This window comes from Nymphalis io, chromosome 4, assembly GCF_905147045.1.
Source record: "Nymphalis io chromosome 4, ilAglIoxx1.1, whole genome shotgun sequence".
Taxonomy (NCBI): Eukaryota; Metazoa; Arthropoda; class Insecta; order Lepidoptera; family Nymphalidae; genus Nymphalis; species Nymphalis io.
The window spans coordinates 3369682-3386101 of NC_065891.1; the positions used below are offsets into that span (position 1 = coordinate 3369682).

At 34.3% G+C, this 16420-nt stretch overlaps 1 protein-coding gene across 2 annotated transcripts in view; it reads right to left on the minus strand.

Annotated features, from left to right (window-relative positions):
- Nucleotides 1–16420, minus strand: part of LOC126781659 (hemicentin-1-like) — a 372002-nt gene that overhangs the window by 208413 nt on the left and 147169 nt on the right. Inside the window, exon 1 of one of the 2 annotated variants that reach the window (XM_050506614.1) lies at nucleotides 11989–12033. The exons of the other annotated variant lie outside the window; for it this stretch is intronic. The gene's annotated coding sequence lies outside the window, so the exon portion shown is untranslated. Of the gene's footprint in view, nucleotides 1–11988; nucleotides 12034–16420 lie in introns of those variants that run through there. 2 annotated transcript variants of the gene reach the window in all.

Consider the following 16420-nt stretch of genomic DNA (forward strand, 5'->3'; position numbering starts at 1 on the left):
TGAAGGATAATATCAGAAATGAGATTATCCGGAAAAGAACCGGAGTCACCGAAATAGCTTGCAAAATTAGCAGGCTGAAGTGGCAGTGGGCTGGTCACGTATGTCGTAGGACCGATGGCCGTTGGAGCAGACGAGTCCTAGAGTGGAGACCGCGAATCGGCAAGCGCAGCGTAGGGCGCCCTCCAGCCAGGTGGACCGACGACCTTGAGAAGGTGGCGGGCACCAACTGGATGCGGAAAGCGGAGGACAGGGAGCTTTGGCGCACCTTGGGAGAGGCCTATGTTCAGCAGTGGACAACGATTGGCTGTTGATTGATTGATTGATTGATTGATTGATTGATTGAGTATAGCGAATTGGTTAGTTCATTTTTTGATATTTTAGTTTACAAAATCTCGTAGTAATTGTATGTTTAATTCATTCATACATCAACATATCATAGTTTAAACAATAAGTCACATTCAACAAGTTCAAATTAGAGCAAAACAAAAACGTTGTTCGGAGTGCGTTATAAATTCGCCGAAGTTCCGAACGTTCTCCCACTCTATGCTGATTACTGTTGTAAAGTTTAAGATAACCGTTCATTATGTAATGAATGTTTCGCTTTGAACTGGAAACGCGTCTAACTTTATAACGATGTCACCTGGTATTCGCGATACAAACATATTGTTTTGTGTTGAATATAACTTTACACTGGAATTGAGCCGTGGCAATAATGCATATTATTCTATATTAGATTAAAGTGTTACTTATCCGAATTAGAATTTGCAATTTGTTGAGGCTTGGAGTTAGTGTAGTTGTGTTATTACATTTGTAAATAAATTGCAATTACAGCGATGTAAATCTTGTAAATGAAAATGACGATACAAGAGTATCTTGGTAGAATTTTTCGATTAATATTTTTAATTGTCTCAGAAAAAATCAATGTCAGTGTTTTATTACGTTACATTTTGAAGCGCTATGAAATTCTTGCATAAAGTGTATTAATCTGTTTTTAAATTAATAATTTATGTAAATAAATATATAAGCGAAATACGTGAGGTATCTCACACTCATCACTGTATAAACAACTAGTCATCCGATTGACTTGAAATTTATCACAGTTATTCCTTTCCCGACGTAAAAGCTCACTAAAAACGGATTTTACACAAATCCTATCCAAAATACATTTTTCTTCTTATCTACGCATGCGAAGTAGGACGATTAGCTAGTATTTCATATATTTGATATGCCTGCCTTGTCCAGTGGCTAGATGTAAGGCCACAATTAGGGTATTAAAAACACTAGGTAATTACTTTATAAAGTGTTATTCAAATAAAAATAATAATTACGTCAACTTCAATATGAATGATTTTTGAGCAGCTTAAAATATATAATGGATATAATTTTATTTGTTTGGATCAACACTGGGCTTGGACAAACTCGACAAAATTTTTCTCTCACGACAAAACACATAATTGAAAATAATATTATACTACCTTTCTGTAGTAAAAATAAATAATATTACCGTCTTATCAATCGTATAAACGACTTTTATGGGTAAATTTTCAAAAATATATTTTGATTTAATAGAGTAGTAAGGTGTGTATTAGTAAAATAAATTATTTTTGAGGAATTACTGTTATTAATTAATCAGTAGGGGGAGGAGGGGCAAGATGAGGTGGCGGGTGGGCCTTACCTCAGAAACCAATTGACTAATTAAGATTATATTTGCTCATAACATTATTTTGTCATGACGGTTGTTAGTCAGAAATGTCATAGGGCTACAACACCGCACGATTGTAAAATTGAGAAAAACAGTTTTTGGTGATTTGTTTACAGTTTTTACACTTTGGTTGGAACATCATTGTATTGTTTCTAACAACATTTCAAAATACAAACAAGATTATTTACATGCGTTAAAAATCATACTTGCACGTAAGCACTTGTTTATTTATGTACAGAAACGTTGTTTTTTAGGTCAATTTTTAAATTTAATTACGCATAGGAGGACAACACGGGGTATAGGGTACCCCATACATACTGCACAAAAATTAATATTTTCTGTGGCAAGTCTTCAGCAAATCATCCCCTTTCCAGTAACACGCAAAACTTCTCGCGTTATTATAAAACGAGAAAAAACTGCAATAATAATTGAATTTGTCGATATGAAATATAAGAAGATACGGCAGATAAAAAAAGAAGCTGGCACAGGAAGAAAAAGAAAAGAAAAACTTAAAAAAACCGAAAGAAATTATGCGGGTGCCGAAAGAAAATTAAAAGAAGAGTGATCAAAGAGGTAAAAATATCTAAGGTTAGGTCATCAAAAACGAGCTGTGAAAGTAAAATTGAAAACACATTTTCATGTTTGTATTGGTTGTTATTTTGAGTCAAATGAAGGTTGGGCTGCTTGTGCTGCAGCAAATGGGCTAACTGCAGCTGTACTGGTATAGATGATAAAGATGAAGATGCGACATATACTTGCGATATTTGTCAGCAAAAATAAATAGATTTTTTCGAACCCCATCTTGCCCCATGGGTACCTCATCTTAACCGAGAGAGGCTGATGAGATCTGACTTTTTCTACTCTTTGGGAATTTTCTATTTAATTACATAACATATGTTCCTAATTACATTGAAACATGGAAGAGTGATTGCCAAAGATGATTATTATGATAAAAATGATGAATCCAACACCAAAATATTAGTTTGGTTGAGGTTCAAACTTTAAATACCCAATCTTGTCCCCCTCTCCCCCATTGGAGTCCACTTATTAATTGTTAACCTTTATTAACAATCTGATAGAAATTTTATTTACTGGCAATTTAAATTTATTATATACGTTAAGACACTGGAAATACTTGGTCATTTTACTTTATTTGTTTTAGCTTCCCATTTTTGTAAAGGTTTACGGATAATTATTTTTCGAGTCCACTATCTCACTTTATTTGATATTGATTTAATTACTCTAAATCGTTTATCTTATATCATTTGAACATATAGGTCAACAAATAAAAGTAATACGGTTTTCTGTAAAGAAACTAAGTTATATATTATTAACTATATATAATCATATATTTCTTTAACAATAAATCTTAATTAACTTTATATACGCACATAATAATTGTTTTATATAAATAATGTACAACAAACACAATACAACTTAAGCGACAGATAAATATACCAATTTTAGAAGTATATTACTCTACTCTCTTAAAATATTATCGTAACTTGGACGATTTATTCTTAATATTATATATATGTGTGTGTGAAGTACCAAACAATGGCGTATTAAATATTAAATAACAACAATAACGATATATATGAAATCGAACTCCATTACAAAACATTAAGCCATACAAATCCCGAAAGATAAGCGAAAGCTCTACATTGTATGGGAATGATATCGACATTTCGACCTCATTAGGTACGGAGCATTGCCTCTAACAATAGCGGGAACAAAACATTGTCAGCCCGCATGTAAAACGATAATTATTTTGACGTTGAATCGTAATGGTACCACTTGGCTATAATTTTTTATGGTCATAAACATCTTTGATAACCAGTTTCATCAGTCACAAGTTCAATACTTAGCTGAGTAAATAAAATGAATATACTTTTATTTATTTATTTATGAATTTAAAGACTATTAAGATTAATTTTACTATAGTATTAAGAGCTAATTGAGATTAAATTCCGAAATACATCTGCCAATTCATAGGATAGTGTGACAAGTTAGGTTCTATAGTAGTATAGTACAACTAAATTTATGAAGCTGATGAAGTCACAGACGGACTATGGCGGAGATTCTGGTCAACCATGTAAAAATAGTGATATTATAAAGATGATCTCATTTTGGTCAGGCTGGCTGAATCCAGATCAGGAATTCAAAATCACATGAAGACGAAAAAAACGATTCGCATATATTTTTTTAAGCTTGCCTAAATATTTGTATCTCGCGTAAAAATATTGGTAAATGAGTCTCGTTGCAAGTAATACTATCGTTGTTAGTTGATATGTTATTCAGATGACAAATGCTTAAAAACGAGGAGTTGATAATCATTAAAAGTACAGTATCGTTAATTTTCATACAGGATAAAATATTTATTTATGTTGAATTTAAGCAAAAGCCTGTCGAGTTCATTTGGTGGAAATAGTTGCTGGAATTTTTATCGGTTTTTTGACAGAGCTATAAATCATTTTGTGTCACGTAAATAATATAGAATTTGTTGTTTTTGTTTTTTTTTTCACCCAAAGCTGGTTTAATTTAAAAGTAATATCAAATATCCTATTTCAATTTGAAAAGCAATTGTGTTTAGAAAACAATCAAAATTATGACGATGATTAGATTCTGTGTTTTCATTAAATATATTAAAATACAAATAACTTTCTCTTATATTACAGATGAAATTTTTACTTACCCTCAAAAAACACATCATTATTACAGATAAATCTATCCAACTAAAATACTGCCAATTAATTCGAACAATTTATGTGTGTGTATTTGCCGTGTGGTGACGGCGACGAATATCACCACCCCATCTCATCCCGTGGGGGGCGTAGAAGTCGACCCGAGGGAATATACACCAGAGAACGGGCAGCAGCGTCTCTCTGAGTACTATGACTAACTTACTGCGATCGCCAACCCGTCTGCCAAGCGTGGCGATTATGGCATATCCCCTCATGATTCGCGCAACTAAACCACGGCCCCTAGTCCCCGGCAGCCCTGCTATTCCTAGCCTTGGTAACAGCTGTGGTAACGGCGGGGCAGGGGGTGCTAAGAATCCCCGGCAGATTTCGTGTTACCAACACCGACGACCTCTGGCCCTGGCAACATATAACACGCGTACACTGCGGACCGACGAGAAGATCATCGAACTGGAGGAAGAATTGAGCAGGTTACACTGGGATATCGTCGGATTATCCGAAGTCCGAAGACAGGGGGAGGATACGATGATCCTGAAATCCGGTAACCTTCTCTATTTCCGAGAGGGCGATCAACTGTCTCAAGGTGGTGTCGGGTTCATAGTCCACAAGTACCTCGTTAACAACGTTGTGAAAATCGAGAGTGTGTCGGCTAGGGTGGCGTACCTTATACTCAGAATCACCAAGCGGTATTCTTTGAAGGTCATACAGGTATACGCGCCGACTTCGACACACTCCGACGATGAGGTTGAGGTCATGTATGAGGATTTATCTAAAGCCATACATACCAACAAGACTCATTTCACTGTTGTAATGGGGGACTTCAACGCGAAGCTGGGCAAACGATTCGGTGATGAGTTAAAGGTGGGACCTCATGGAATTGGAGACCGCAACACTCGGGGCCAGATGTTGGCCGACTTTATGGAGAAGGAGGGACTCTTTATGATGAACTCCTTTTTCAAGAAGCCAGGTCAGCGTAAATGGACCTGGGTGAGCCCTGATGGGAAAACCAAGAATGAGATAGACTTCATCTTGTCGACGAGAAGACAAATATTTAATGACGTCTCCGTGATCAATGCAGTCAAAACTGGGAGCGATCACAGACTCGTAAGAGGCTCGTTAAATATCAATGTTAAACTCCAGAGGTCCCGACTGATGAAGTCTACGCTCCGACCATCACCTCTTCAAATCCGAAATCCCGAAGCCTTTCAGCTCGAACTCCAAAACCGATTCGATTGCCTAGCAGACTGCGAGGAAGTGGACACATACAACGACAGGCTTGTGGAAACTGTCCGTACGGCTGGGTCTAAGACCTTCAAGACCAGCCGTACAAAAGGAACCAAAAAGATCTCTGCCTCTACCCTACGGCTTATGGAGGAAAGACGGAAAATGATTCTGACGTCCCCAGCTGATGCTGCCGGCTATCGGCTGATCAACAGACGGATTTCAAAGTCTCTAACTCGCGACACTCGCCAATTTAATACAATGCGCATTAAAGAGGCCATCGAGCGGAACAAAGGCTCTAAAGTGTTCGCCAGAGATCTGTCTGTTGGTCAGAGTCAACTGACAAGGCTGAAAACTGAGGATGGCAGAATAGTCACGTCAAGATCTGAGCTGTTGGAAGAGGTTGAGAAGTTCTACGGTCAGCTGTACACGACAGCTCAATTACCTGTCAGTAGTCATGCTGCAGATCCCAGAGCAAGACTAACCCGACACTACACTGAAGATTTTCAGGACGTCAGTCTTTTCGAGATTAGAATGGCTCTCGGACAACTCAAAAACAACAAGGCACCTGGTGATGATGGTATTACAGCCGAGCTTCTGAAGGCGGGTGGTACACCGATCCTCAGGGCTCTTCAGAGGCTTTTTAACTCCGTCATTGCCAAAGGTCAAACGCCAAAAGCATGGCACAGAAGTGTGGTGGTACTTTTCTTTAAGAAGGGTGATAAAACCCTTCTGAAGAATTACAGGCCCATCTCACTGCTGAGTCATGTTTACAAGTTGTTTTCGAGAGTCATTACGAATCGTCTCGAGCAAAGGCTTGACGACTTCCAGCCACCCGAACAAGCCGGATTCCGGAAAGGCTTTAGCACCATAGACCACATACATACGCTGCGGCAAGTTATACAGAAGACTGAGGAGTATAACCAGCCACTTTGCTTAGCGTTTGTGGACTATGAGAAAGCCTTTGATTCGATCGAAACCTGGGCTGTGCTGAATTCTCTTCAAAGGTGCCAAATTGATTATCGGTATATCAGGGTGTTAAAGTGCTTGTACGAGAACGCCACCATGTCGATCCGACTCCAGGATCAGAACTCAAAACCTATCCAACTGCAGAGAGGTGTAAGACAGGGAGACGTGATATCTCCGAAACTGTTTACCGCTGCATTGGAAGATGTTTTCAAGCTTCTGGACTGGAACGGACTTGGCATCAATATTAACGGCGAGTACATCACTCATCTTCGATTTGCCGATGACATTGTAATTATGGCTGAGACCTTGGAAGACCTCGGCACTATGCTCGATGACCTCAGCAGGGTTTCCCAACAAGTGGGTCTAAAAATGAACATGGACAAGACGAAAATCATGTCGAACATCCATGTTGCACCCACTCAAGTCAAGGTTGGAAATTCTGCACTCGAAGTTGTAGACAACTATGTCTACCTAGGTCAGACCATCCAACTAGGTAGGTCCAACTTCGAGAAAGAGGTAAATCGTCGAATTCAACTCGGCTGGGCAGCGTTCGGGAAGCTACACGATATCTTCTCATCCCAAATACCGCAGTGTCTCAAGTCGAAAGTCTTCGACCAGTGTGTGTTGCCAGTGATGACGTATGGATCAGAGACGTGGTCGCTCACAATGGGCCTCATAAGAAGGCTCAAGGTCACTCAAAGGGCAATGGAGAGGGCTATGCTCGGAGTTTCTCTGCGAGATCGAATCAGAAATGATGAAATCCGCAGGCGAACCAAAGTAACCGACATAGCCCGAAGAATTGCTAAATTGAAGTGGCAGTGGGCGGGGCACATTGCTCGCAGAACCGACGGCCGCTGGGGCAGAAAGGTTCTCGAGTGGCGACCACGAACCGGAAGACGCAGCGTGGGCAGGCCCCCTACAAGGTGGACCGACGACTTAGAACGAGTCGCGGGAAGCCGTTGGATGCGGGCAGCGCAAGATCGGCCAACGTGGAAATCCTTGGGGGAGGCCTTTGTCCAGCAGTGGACGTCTTTCGGCTGATGATGATGATGTGTGTGTATTATTTTATAGTATTTGTATGTGTAAACATTTTTATTTATCTGTGAGTATATTGTATATGCATCTCAGTATATGTGTATTGTTAGAAATATATCTTAACACAATGGAAAATATTCTTTCTTTCTTTAAAATATCCCGTTCTCCAAGACCACAAATATCTCGAACATATCTTTTTTGCTTGAATGGATTTAAATGACAATAGTTTGAATATTGTAGCGTTATCCCAAAATCATATACCGCAGAACATTTTAATATAAAAATACTACAATATAACTTGTAGCGGAGCTGATTCTGAAAATGAAAATAATATTGAACAGTTTATAAATAGCTTTTATTTTTTCGAGCTTAAAAAGTAATAAAGTATCATAAGTAAATAACAATATCATAATTAAAAATTGACATTTGTATAGCCAGCCAGCTTTAGTACAGATCCAGAATACCTCATTCCATTATTGAAAACTTTTCAAATTACTTGACTTAACTATGAAGCACTATGTAAAACTTTACCATTAATACTAAAGTTTTTGCTTTAAGGCCGTTTTGCAATCATGACCTCACGTGTCTTCTTTATTAAAAAAATCGATTTGTAAAATGTAAGTAGCAAATTTTATTGAGATAATAAAATGAGTAATATGATAATCGTTCTTAATAGATTAGTTTTGCGTGAATACAGCAAAACCGTTCAACAAATGACTTAGTATGATTAATATGATTAAATCTAATTAATAAGGATTCTGTAACACTTATTAAAAATATATTAAAAAAAAGAACAACAAATGTGAAGACTATCATTAACATTTTATATGTCACATTTAATATGAAACGAAGTGAAATAACCAATTTTGCTTTACCAAAAATAAAAAGGCTTTGACTTAAATTAACTTATAGGGAACTTTAGACCGAATCTTATTCAACGCAGAAGCCCACAATGGGATTACAGAGCAACGTCACATCAATCAACGTTGGGAAAAGCAAAAATTAAATTCCATTAAGAAAAGTAGGGAGCCGTTTACATTGAAGCTATACGATTTTGATTAGCAAAATGTACGAAACTTTTTTTCTCTTTTCTTATTCTCCAAAGAAACAGTATTACACCACGAAAAGAGTCTTGATACAAGATTGCCAACTTTCAACTGACTATCATTTAGATTTTACTAAGAAAAAACAAAATTATTGGCCTGATTCTCGGGATTTTGTGCGCCTTTAGAGTTGAGACAAATAAGGCTGATTATACCATACTTAACAAATATAATAATCTAAGCATATTATAATATATCGTTTACCTGGACAAGACCGCCAAAGTAGATCCTACACCAGTTATTCTACCACCAAACTTTGTTATATCGAATCACTGTTTTATTATTACAGATGCAAAGAATATAACATCTTATTTTACTGGTGGTAGGGCTTTGTGCAAGCTCGTCTGGGTAGGTACCACCCACTCATCAGATATTCTACCGCAAAACAGCAATACTTGATATTGTTGTGTTCCGGTTTGAAGGGTGAGTGAGTCAGTGTAATTACAGGCACAAGGGACATAAAATCTTAGTTCCCAAGGTTGGTGGCGCATTGGCTATAAGCGATGGTTGACATTTCTTACTATGCCAATGTCTAAGGGCGTTTGGTGACCACTTACCATCAGGTGGCCCATATGCTCGTCCACCTTCCTATTCTACAAAAAAAAAAACCTATTTTGCGGTGCATTATCGGTGTAAATAGTAGATGAATGTGACTAAATTGTTAGGTAAATAAATAATAAAATAATCAAATCTTATCGTAAATATTTGTAATATACAATGTAAACGGTTCACACAGACTACTTACCTGATTAAACGTGGTGTTTTCTCAGAACGCACACGTGCTCTAATGCGATTGAAATTCTCTTTCTGTCAGTCACCTGACACAATGTCAAAGATGCGAAATGCCCAATTATTTTTGCTACATTTTTTCGCGAAGCCTGTTCTGCGAGAGGCGGTGTCATTTGCGTCAACGCAAATTTTTAACACATTTTATTCCCAATTTCTGCTGTGTTCGGTATTTTCTTTGATATGAAAAACCTTTAAAATTGTGCGATGAATTTTAAAGGATTTTCTTGTTAAATTTGTTCTGGTTATTTTAAGCCTTACATACACTTACGTCAATTATTTTAACTTCTCATTTGGACATTGTTTTAATTTTAAAATTTAATTGAATTAAATAAAAATCCAAATTATAAGTATATCCAAATTCATGTTAGTACATTACGTTTATATTTTTTTTAATCCTCATTGACGCACACACATGTGCAAAACTGTTCTGGAAATATGTGTATCTGGAAATATAATATGGTATAAATAGTAGTTTTATATTAATAATAAAGTTTTTTTATGAAATTCTGCATGTATAAAATGAAATAAAAAAATTAAAAATATATATTAACGTCAAAAATTTATAATTGTTTTTAGCATAAGCATATTATTAAGCAACTTTCCTTTAAAAAATCAAGGTTAATTTGTAATGGTTAATTTTTAACATACAAAAACTATGTTCAAAAGTGCATTGAAAATAAGTCATTCATTTCATTTATGCCCTTCGTCGCTGTATAGTGATTAATCTCTTCAATAATACTAACAAGCTTAATTAATATAAATAAAAACGGAAACCAAACATCCGGCAGCCGACTCCGGCTAATAATTGGATCTTAGTAAAATTCTTTGAATAATTGACGAACTCTTAACAAAATTATGAAATTCAAAAGACAATATCAATAATTGTGTAAATTATAAATATATTAATATACTGGCTTACATACACGACTGTGTTTCTGTGAAATTTGTGCTTTATTAATTTAATATATTTATAAGACGACTAACTATAGAAGTATCTTACACGCTTTAAGTTTATGACATCGACAATATTTTGTATTGGGTGATTTTTTTTTAATTATTTGAAATACATTTAGCTGATAAGAATAAATATGAATACACAGGAGACTTTTAATAGAAACACTCAAAAAATAATTAACAATGTTCACTTAAATACAATGAACATGTATTGATATTGTAAAGCCCTCTTTCTACAATGAGATACATTCAAAAACAAATGAAGTGTAATAAGTTTTTTTTTTCATCTTATCGTTCCGTCCAAAATCAATAAATGTAACAAATTAATAGCTCTCAATATGAGTGGTCGTCGTGGGATTGTTAGACTAATACTTCTTATATGATTTTTTTTACTCACTTAAAAAAGAAGGAGTTTGTACATAATAGTACGTGTATTTTTTTTACGCGTGGCTCGATATTGTAAGCAATTCGGACAATTCAAAGTTTTTCATTATATATTTTTCTTTGACGTAAACATTTTTCAGAAAATCAGGAAAATCAATGTTTATTAGATTATCATTAACGTATTTCGTTAATCGCCTATTTTTATTATTTACTTACTTACAATTAGTTAATATAATTATAGTAAAGCTTACGGTAACGTTCACCTATTGCTGACATCCGCCCACTTCCCGCTAATTTTGGTTCAAATTATTCGACACATAATTGATCATCATCAAAATGAATAAGATATTAATTTAAATCATTCTTTGCAAATAAAAATTTCGGACATATTGCCCGCTGTTACAAAAAAAGAGGAAAATATTAAGCTGACTTTAAAATAAATAATTGTGAAGGGATTCCTTTTTTATTTTCTAAAATAATAAAAGTATTAAAATGTCTTACATATATAATATATAATTTAATAACGTAAAATTGTTAAAATAAATGATAACATAATTAAGTTGGTTTTCTTGTGTCGATGTATTTTAGTGATATTTGATAAATATTTGATTGATACATGTACGTATTTTAATTCATACATCGCATGTACTATTGTGTCGCTTGGAAAAAAAGCTATAATTAACTTACTACACCGTATTAAATATATAGTATTTTTCATTATAAAAAAATCAAACGCTATTTTTAACTCGATTAAATGTTCCACAAAGTATATATTACGAAATATGTGTAAAAAATAAATATAATATGGTATTCACATAGGTAGCATTTAACAAATATTTTAAATATAGAAGTTATTTCAAATGCTATTGACATTTATTTTTTGTCTTCTGTTAAGTCCATATGTATTTTTAACTGACTTTAAAAATAATAGTTCATTGAATGTTTATTTTTAAAATTATTATTTACAGACATACCTCATTATGGTTTAATTATATTTATATCCCCACATCAGGTTATAAAAAAAACTTGCACTTTTAATCTTAGTCGAAACATATCTTGAAAAACATTTGTGATGGAAATAACGTTATAGTTAAAACCTAACATATTAAAATATTACTTTGATACGTACCTCTGAAACCGCAAATTCACTACTTATCACAGAGCACAGGTCACTTCATAACACAGCACTATAACAGTATGATAACGAGCGTGTTAAAGCAAAAGCAAGCTTACCGCCCTACCAGCAATTATCAGTAATTGTATTGACCTAAGCTAACCCGATCTAATTCGGTCGTATGATGCAGACAGAGACTTATTAGTGTAGATTATCTGTAATAATTTGAACTTATTAAATTTAATTACATCTATTTTTTATTTTTCTAATGTTGTATAAAAGTTTTTTTATAAAATAGGTTGTTGAACGGGCAAATGGCAAATTGATGGGAATGGTATCATCACATATAGACATTAGCTCTGTTATAAATATTAGCTATCAGTTACATCGCCAATACCGACCTTGGGAACTAAGATGTAATGTCTCTCGTGTCTGTAGTTATATTGGCTCACTCACCATTTAAACCAGAACACAACAATACTTAGCACTAATGGTTAGCGGCGGAATACCTTAAAAGTGGGTGGGACCGACCTAGTCAATTACCAACAAGTGAAAACTAAATAAATTTATACAAATTATAGAGAATAAGTGCAAAAAAAAAATAATGTGTTTTTTTAATGTTGTTGGTGATCTCGTTAATATCGTGATTCAATATAAATGAAGTATGTTTTAAGACGTGAAATAAACATAGTACGCTCTTCAAGTCATGTCACAATTTAAAATTGTTTTACTATATTAACAATTAAAAACGTTGTAATGAAATTAATACTTATATAAACTACAGCGAACTTGATTTAAAGTGTTAAATTTTATTAAACGAAGGTCAATTGACGTACACTTCTTATAAAATACAATAGGACAAATAAATTATTCGCTTGATAAAAACTTTACTTTCAACAAATGTACAAAACGGCTAAGCAATTTGCATAGATGAATTTAAATTCAAACGTTAAGAGTGTTTTAAACTTTTTGAATTTAAAAACGGGAAAATAGAAGCCATCAAGTTACTAAGGATTCTGTTTCTTGTTAAGTTAACATTGAAACATTTCTTAACTTGGTATTATGGAAAATTATAGAGTTACAAATGTGTTAGAATGAGTTTATATTTCGTGAGTTAAATTATTTTATTTGATTTTTTTATAGAATAGGAAGGCGGACGAGCATATGGGCCACGTGATGGTAAGTGGTCACCAACGCTCATAGAAATTGGCATTGTAAGAAATGTTAACCATCGCTTACATTACCAATGCACCACCAACCTTGGGAAGTCTGTAATTACACTGGCTCTTTCACCCTTCGAACCGGAACACAACAATACCAAGTACTGCTGTTTTGCGGTAGAATATCTGATGAGTGGGTGGTACCTACCCAGACGAGCTTGCACAAAGCTCTACCACCAGTATTATTTTAAATTTTGTTGGTATTAAGGTAATTTTAGAGATGTTTTTATTGAGTATTTTTGGTCTAAGAATATATTCGTTTCTGATATATATGATCTGACCACGCTGCTCCAATGCGGGTTGGTAGAATACACATGCGGCAGAATTTCAATGAAATTTGACACATGCAGGTTTCCTCACGATGCTTTCCTTCACCGTCAAGCACGAGATGAATTATAAATATTTTCAATCCTATAGAAGAAGGATTTTATTTATCTAACTAATATTTCTTGAATATAATTTTGATATATTTATAAAAATATATAGTCACAGTTAAATCCACCAACGTGTGTAATATGTACACCATCGTATGTTTGAGCGCGAAGCTAATGTACCGAAAACTACCTATGGGAATTTCAATTCTGTTTTCACCATTTAGACAGATTGATTCATGAGGAATGTTTATGTATATAATTTATCTACACTGTGTGCAAATTACAAAATGTTATAAAAAATGTGTATAAAGTCATTAAACCGTATCTTTGTAGTAAAACTTATATTGTAAAATATCGTCATTCGCCAAACAGTCATAAAAAAGCTAGCGACAGTTGACTAGTCGTTTTTGTATTTTTTTGTTCAACCAAAAAAATGTGACGTCACACAGCATACAATCAAATAACTTCCAGCGATAGCTCATTTGTTATAATAAGTAGTTCAGCAATTATGATGTAACAGATGAACATACATTGATACAAATAACAAATGATATACATACATTTTTGCTTTGCTTTATACAAAAAACAAACGTATTAAACAAATGTAAAAACTATTCTTGTATTAGTAGCAGTAAATTTATGCTAGGTAGATTAAAACTATAGTGCCTTGATTATGATTAAAACAAGCGCAATATATGCCATATGCTTGTTCAATTATTATATTCAAAATGAATCTCTAAATTCACTCGAAAATGTGATGGAGAACAAAATGGAATTCCTTACCAGCTCACGTATTCCCCTCCTCTTACAACCCGGGTTCCTTCAAACGAGGCGTGAAGAGGCATCTTGCGGGCCGGCAAGGCGAAGGCGGCTAGTGCAGAACGTTTTTCCCGTCTGTACTGGCCGTCGTCGCGTTTGGACTCTACTACCACTTACCATCAGGTGGAGTAGAGTCATTTGCCCTCCCGGCGATATAAAAAAAAAAAAAAACCTGTACTGTCTGAAAAAATCTTACATTAGAATCTAACCTAAATTAAGGCAGCGTTTACGATCGAATTTCAAACACCTTTCCAGAAAACGGTATTTTTAACCGTTGCCTTGGTCAATTATTCCAATTATTTTATTAATTTAAGTAAGAAAATTGTTTTCAATAATTTCATGCATCTTAGTATAATATGTATGTAGTTAGACAATTTTAGTTTAAAATTTATCCAAAATTGTAGGCAACTATATAATATTTTATATAAATCCTTTAGGTATATCACATATATATAATGCAAACTCAACAAATATAACACTAATAATACGGAAATATTTATAATATACCGTTAACATCATTAATAGAAGCTCGCTATATAAAGCGTTAGTGAACGGTCGGACTCCTAACAGTAGAAGTTACCGACTCATTTACATACACCGCCCGGAGTCAAGATATGCTTTCATTTAGTCGAAAATATACGGAGTAAATGAGAAGTTCTTGATACCTATTGCATATTAGTATAATGTTTCTTTTAACACAGTTCTTTAGTCGAAATTTGTTTTCTTACATAACATTTATAGTTAGAACGAATAACAACTGAACTCAAATATACCAAAAACTGTCGAAATGGTCATGCGGACAGAACAAGTGGATGTATGATTTAATAAATAAAGATTTAGTTAATTTTTTGGAAAATTATTTCATTTCTGAAAAATATCATACAATATTTAATGTTTTGTCACATATTTTATTTAAGGTAAACACTCGAGTTATATTTTCGCCTGCATCGAAACTAGCGTAATCCTGAACGCCTTCAACAATTGCAATTGCATGCATAAATACATTCAAATTGAATAATTAAACCAAGTTTCACAGTAAGTAACTAGGTTTCAACTTGTAGCAGCGCTAGAAAACATCAGTATACCCAAAGAAAATATTTTTTTTATTTTCGAAACTTGTTTTCACTTGCTTTACAACTGTGTGAGGACGAATCACTGTTAGGTGGCTATTTTATATCGGCCAGACCTGAAGTTTGAACCCAGAACTTTGGGATCTACGGCCTTATATCTAGCCATTAGACCAACGAAACAGTCAACCATCTATTATACAAAATATAATATTGAATATGTGGTTAAACTATTTCCAACATAATTGTTATGATTTAATTATTATTTAATAATCAATTAACTGACATGTTTTCATTTTATATGATTTTAAAGGAAGAGTTTTTTTCTCTTTGATTAATTATTTGGACATTTGATTTAGTTTATTTCCTCATCATCATCATTAGTCACTTGCCGTTATCTCATTTAACCATTTAAAAAGTTAACCTATTACTAATGTTAATTGATAAACACAAATTAATAAAACTGGAGTTAAATTTCAAACAAAGTTTTAAAACTTGATGGTAGGGCTTTGTGTGAGCTCGTATGGGTAGATAGCACTCACTCATCATATATATACCACCGCCAGAAAGTAATAATTGTTGTGTTCCTGTTGGAAGTTCCTGCTGTTAATGCATATTTCATCTTACAAATTAATGATGACTGTAAATTATAACAAAATTAATTTCATATAGTATAGTAACAGCCTGTTAATGTCCCACAGCTGGGCTAAGGCATCTCCCTTATGAGGTGAAGATTTGGAGCTTATTGTATCACGCTGCTCCAATGCGGGTTAGTAGAATATAGATGTGGTAGAATTTTAAGAAAAAAAGACACATGTAGGTTTCCTAACGATATTTTCCTTCACCGTCAGGCACGAGATGAATTATAAACACAAATTAAGTACTTGAAAACTTTTTACTGGTGAGCTTTGTGCAAGCTCGTGTGGGTAGCTACCACCCACTCATCAGATATTCTACTGCAAAATAG